Here is a 5207-nt window from a genome sequence, read left to right as displayed (position 1 = left end):
CTTCTTAGCTTTGTGGTATGAACAGAGGAAGAACCCGCTCAAGGTCTTTGATTCCCATCGATCCAGAGCTAGAGAGGTCTTTGTCTCTACTTCGAAAAGAATCAAGAGCAAGGAGTAGAAATTCTCACACCCCGACGAGAGGAGTAAGAGAATTAGAAGATACTCCACCCTCTTCACCCTCAAGTGAAGAATTAGATAGCCCTAACTCATCATCGAGTCCGGAAATCAACCCTTTCTCAACCTATAAGTTCGAGAGTGAAGAAGGTCCTAAAATGGGAGAGAATACACCTTTGTGTCGTCTTGGGGCTCTCGAAGCCTTTAGAGCACAAAGTGGGATCTTAACTCCTACTACTCAAGCCAACAATTTCGAAATCAAGCCCAATTTGATTGCGTTGATAGAGAGGAAACAATTCTCGGGTGGGAAATTTGAGAGTGCTCATGAACAATTAAAAGAGTTCGAGAAATATTGTGACACAGTAAAGGTCAATGGAGTGATTCAAAAATATATTTGCCTCAAGATGTTTCCATTTTCTCTAATTGGGAGAGGACTAGAGTGGCTAGAGAAGGAGGTGCCCCCTAATTCTCTCACAACATGGGACCAAGTGACTACGACTTTTTGAGGAGGTTCTATAACCATAGGAAGACCGCCGAGGCTCGGTCTTCGATCCAAGGTTTTAGCCGAAAGAGTGGTGAGTCTCTAAGTGCGGCATGGGAACGATACAAAGAACTTCAAAGTCAATGCCCACACCATGGGATACCCAAGTATCAACTTATTCACACTTTCTATGGAGGTCTCACACCTCAAGGAAGAACAAGCGTAGACGCCGTGGCCGGCGGTCCAATCATGAACAAAGGAGAGGATGAAGTGGAGTGTATTATAGAGGAGGCCGCAAAGCACTATGATGATTGGTACGAAGGAGAAAGGGATGCTACTTCTAGTAGGGGTGTTTATGCATTGGAGCAAGCCAACGCAATCAAAAACCTCTCTACTCAAATCTCCAAAATGACCAAGCAAATGGACGAATTGATGAAAGAAAGGTCCAATCCTCATGGCAATACCTCCCCTTCAACTAAGGGAGGCAATGGTATGACCACTTCTTCCACCTCTTCTTACAATACAATTCCCCAAGGATGCATGTTTTGTTCTAATTGCGAAACCTATGATCATGATACCTCCCATTGTGTTTATTCTTGTGAAGTTCAACCCCTTCCCCATGAACATGTACATGATGATAATGTGGAACATGTTAATGCTATGAATTTTGCTCCTATAATGGGGAATGTAGGGAACTTGTGGCCAAACTCCAATCAAATGGGGAATTAGAATCAAGGTGGAAACCTTGGTTGGAACCAAGGTGGTGGTGGTTATGATAACCAATACCATGGTGGCGGTGGCCTTTCCAATTTCAATGGAAGTGGCTACTCTAACCAAAGGGGGTAAGGTAATAAAAACCAACAACCTAATTCCCGATACCATGACCATCAAAATAAAAAATTTGGTGATCAAGGTAACATGGGAAATAATCAACAAAGCAATGTTCCTAACTAAGGCATTAGAGGCAATAGGGGTCAATATGTCTCTAACTATGCCCAAACTAATAGGCCTCCAGGTTTCCATCAACCTCAACTTCCTCCACCCCAACAACCTCTTCAACTTGAAGCCCCTCCAAATGATCCCGTGTTGGCTAAGTTAGATGCTATAATGAAAATGCATGAAAAAGATAAAAAGCAAACTAATGCTCACATGAAAAAGCTTGAAACCAAAATTGCTCAACTTGCATCTAATTCATCATCATCATCATCTTCTTCTTCTTATTCTTCTTCTTCTACCATTCCAAGTCAAGGAGTCAACCCAAAACCTTTGCATGCCGTGACAACTAGGATTGGGAAGGTAGTAGGGAGTGACCCTTTAGTTGAGGAATAACCCGAAGAGGAGGTGGAGTTAGAGAATGAGGGTGAGAGAACCAATGAGCCATTGAGTGTTGAGAAGGAAAAAGATGTTGAGGTGCCAAAGGAAAAAGAAGCCACCCCCTTGCCCTTAAATCGCTAACCTAGAGAGGAGAAGCTACCCTTTCCACAATTATTTGTGAGAGCTAAACTTGATTCCCAATTTGGGATGTTATTGGAAGTCATTAATAATTTGCATGTTTTCGTTCCTTTTTGTTGATGCTATGAAGCAAATGCCCCACTATTCCAAATTCTTGAAAGACCTTTTGTGTGGGAGAAGGGAGTGTGAAACGGTGAGCTTGACCGCCAATTGTATTGCAACTCTATCCAACAAACTTCCTACCAAATTGAAAGATCTGGGTAACTTCTCCATCCCTTTTTCTATTAATGGCATTGAGTTTAATAAAGCCTTGTGTGATTTAGGAGCAAGTATGAGTCTCATGCCCTATTCCGTCTACCAAAAGCTTAGTGTAGGAACCCTCTCCCTCACTAACATTACTCTCCAACTAGCGGACCGTTCCATTAAGTTCCCCATGGGAAAGGTTGAGGACATTCACCTTAGGGTAGGAAAGTTCACATTCCTCGTGGATTTCTATGTGCTAGAGATGGATGAGGACAAGAGGATTCCTATAAGTTTTGGTATACCATTTCTAGCTACTTCTAAAGCTATCATCAATGTGAAGGAGGGTAAGATATCCTTGAAAATTGACAATGATTCCATTGAATTTGATTTTAATAGTGTCATGCAACAACCCTCCACAAGTGGTGAATGCTTTAGAGTAGATGTTCTTGATACCGTGCTTAATGAATTTTCTCGCTCCCACTTGCATGCTACTAATGATCATCTCGAAAGTGTGTTGTTGAATGAATCCAAGATAGGTAATAAAAAAGAAGACATACAATTCTAATAGGATTTGCTTCAGGAAATAAAGAGGGAGTGCAAGGATGCGAGCATGGAAGAGGAGGCTCCTTACATTCATGACCTCTTTCAAGTTAAAGAAAGAGAAGAGAGCCCCAATGGTAAGGGAGCACCAAAGGTAGACTTGAAACCTCTACCTTTGGGCTTGAGGTATGCATTTCTTGGTTCCGATGAGTCTTTCCCCATGATAGTCAATTATAACCGAACGGAGGAGCAAACCTCCCTCCTAATCAATGTTTTGAGAAAACACAAGAAAGCTTTGGGTTATACCATTGATGATATCAAAGGTATATATCCATCTTAATGCATGCACAAAAATTGATCTAGAGGGAGATGCCAAACCCGTTAGACAAAGGCAATGAAAGCTTAACCCTTCCATGCAAGAGGTTGTGCGGAATGAAGTGGCTAAGCTTCTTGATGCAGGAATTATCTACCCAATTTCTTATAGTGATTGGGTATCTCCCATACAAGCTGTGCCTAAGAAAGGGGGCATGACGGTAGTGAAAAATGATCATGATCATCTAGTGCCTACTAGGCTTGTTACCGGTTGGCGCATGTGTATTGACTATCGCCAACTTAACACAAGTACATGCTAAGATCATTTTCCAGTACCGTTCATTGATCAAATGTTGGAAAGGCTTACAAATAAAGAATTCCTTCTATTGTTTCCTTTATGGTTACTCGGGATTTTTCCAAATCCCCATTGACCCCAAGGATCAAGAGAAGACGACTTTCACATGCCCCTACGGTACTTATGTGTATCGTAGGATGCCTTTCGGAATTTGTAATGCCCCCGCAACATTCCAACGTTGCATGATGTCAATTTTTTAGTGATATGATTGAGGATGAGATAGAAGTCTTCATAGATGACTTCTCCGTTGGAGGAGCCACCTATGAAGATTGTCTATCCAATTTATCTTGTTGCTAAGAAAGATGTGATAGAGCCAACCTCATGTTGAATAGGGAAAAGTGCCACTTTATGGTGGAAAGTGGAATTGTTCTTGGGCACAAAATTTCCCATGTCGGCATTGAGGTAGATAGAGCCAAGGTGGAGGTCATTGAGAAACTTCCTCCTCCCACCAGTGTGAGGGATGTGAGATCTTTTCTCGGCCATGCCGGGTTCTATCGGCGCTTTATAAAAGATTTTTCATTGATTTCTAAGCCTCTCTGTAGGCGTTTCTCGAAGTGCGCCTACGTTAAAAGCATGTGGTGAATATGCTTGGCACTCATAGGAAGTAGGAATTGACATAATACGATTAGGGACAAGGAAAGTAGGGAGCCGCCAACAAGTTTTTAAGGAACTTGTAAACCGTTCACGGATCATAAAAAGGCAACGAAATAAGGGACAACGATAGGCAACAACGATTGACCCGTGAAGGTTACACCCCATTCATAATCCATGAGATTACTAACTCCATATGGTTCGGAACCACGAAAGGAGGATCGGGGATGATGGTACGAAGTGAGTCATGGAGTCACATTCGCCCGTATTGGCCTCTACTCAATTCTTATATTAAAAAGCATTCCTGTGATCTCAAAGGCATACAAACAATAATTCAATTCGCTCCAAACTATTATTTAACTAAATTGGTTTAATATTAATGCACACATAATTCTAAAATATTGTGATCACTTCAAGTCCAAATTATCTTATTAGGCGTGATTTTCAATTACATATTCCCTTTAACATGCAATAAGGTGATCAATAATAGAATAACATTAATATTAAAACCAATTTAATCACAATCCCAACAACATAAAATCGTTAGAAAAATAATAAAAATAAAAGGAGCATGACTCTTACTTTGATTCTGTTTGTTTGCAACTACAAAATAATAAACGAGTTAGTAACTTCAAGGAAATAAATAAACAATATTTAAATTAAATTAAATTAAATAAAGTTGATTTTGGGGCCAAACCCTCAAACAATTCTACCTTTCACGCCTTGGTTTAGGACAGAACCTCGAGTAAAATATGGACTCCTTTGAGTGCTTGAAGAAGGAATTTTAAAGTAAAAAGGGTAGGCTAGTGTTTAGGCTAAAGCATAGAAGAGAGAAAATAAAATTAGAGAATTACTCCGTGCCCCGTACATAAAAAATGAGGGGGTATTTATAGGGAAAATGTGCTGAGGGAGCACACGGAACCCTAAAATGATAAAAACCCTAAAAAAGTATCCCGTGACACGGTCAGAGTGTACTGTGACACGGGAAGCTCTACCGTCAGATGGTACACTTTCCCGTGACACGGTACAGTTTTGGAGTGACGCGGGAAACTTTTAGAAAACGGGATGAAAAACACGTTAAGGGTTTACGCGGAAAGGACACGAAATGTCCCGTGTCAT

General features: G+C 40.9%; 1 non-coding gene across 1 annotated transcript; it reads right to left on the bottom strand.

Annotated features, from left to right (window-relative positions):
• Positions 1-650: 650 nt before the first annotated feature.
• Positions 651-756, bottom strand: LOC145566121 (small nucleolar RNA R71). The gene has a single exon (XR_014095363.1). It is a non-coding gene; the product is annotated as a small nucleolar RNA R71 (small nucleolar RNA).
• Positions 757-5207: the final 4451 nt, after the last annotated feature.

The sequence above is a fragment of the Chenopodium album genome, chromosome 1 (assembly GCF_948465745.1).
Source record: "Chenopodium album chromosome 1, dcCheAlbu1.1, whole genome shotgun sequence".
Classification (NCBI taxonomy): Eukaryota; Viridiplantae; Streptophyta; class Magnoliopsida; order Caryophyllales; family Amaranthaceae; genus Chenopodium; species Chenopodium album.
The sequence above is the reverse complement of the archived record's forward strand: the minus strand, read 5'-3'. Positions and strand labels throughout refer to the sequence as shown.